Source organism: Myotis davidii, unplaced genomic scaffold, assembly GCF_000327345.1.
Source record: "Myotis davidii unplaced genomic scaffold, ASM32734v1 scaffold371, whole genome shotgun sequence".
NCBI classification, from domain to species: Eukaryota; Metazoa; Chordata; class Mammalia; order Chiroptera; family Vespertilionidae; genus Myotis; species Myotis davidii.
In genome coordinates, this window is record NW_006283135.1 from 559427 (window position 1) to 560053 (window position 627).

A 627-nucleotide genomic window follows, 5' to 3' on the forward strand; every position below is an offset into this window, starting at 1 on the left:
TCCAGCAAGAGGAAGGCGAGCCTCCACCTGCTCAGAGTAATCACTGGCTGAACATCTTAGCAGTTAGACAACCTGTGAACTGCTAATAAAAGCACTGAGGACTCTCCCATTATAACCCTTTCCCAAACAGAAAGGAAGACAGAAAGTATAAAATGTTGCTGGATTATCTATATGTATAAAAGTCTAATATGCTGTGTCCCTCCAGGTAATAACATCACATTGCAATGCCTGGCTTCCTCTCCCTAACGACTAGCCTCCTTGCAGTTCCTTCAGCCCAGGAACCCAACTTGCTTTATAGCCAGGTGGAAACATTTCACACTTTAACCAAATGTTTGTGAAGCGTTTTCCCATGCCTCATCTCATTTGATCCTCACAGAAGTCCTGGAGTAGGTAGATAGGAGACCCAGTGGAATCCTATTTTCTTTTCATTAGCAGGAAAGTGGAAATTTGGAAAGCTTAGGAACTTGACCCGACTGAAAAGAAGTAAGATATGGTGGACCTTGAAAATGGCTTCAGGTTTTGTCACTGTGCAGAATATAGTCAAACACTGCTGCAGTTAAATATTTTACCCTTTATTCTCCCTGCATGATCTACATTAATAATCTGCTTTCTGTTGATATTTACTGC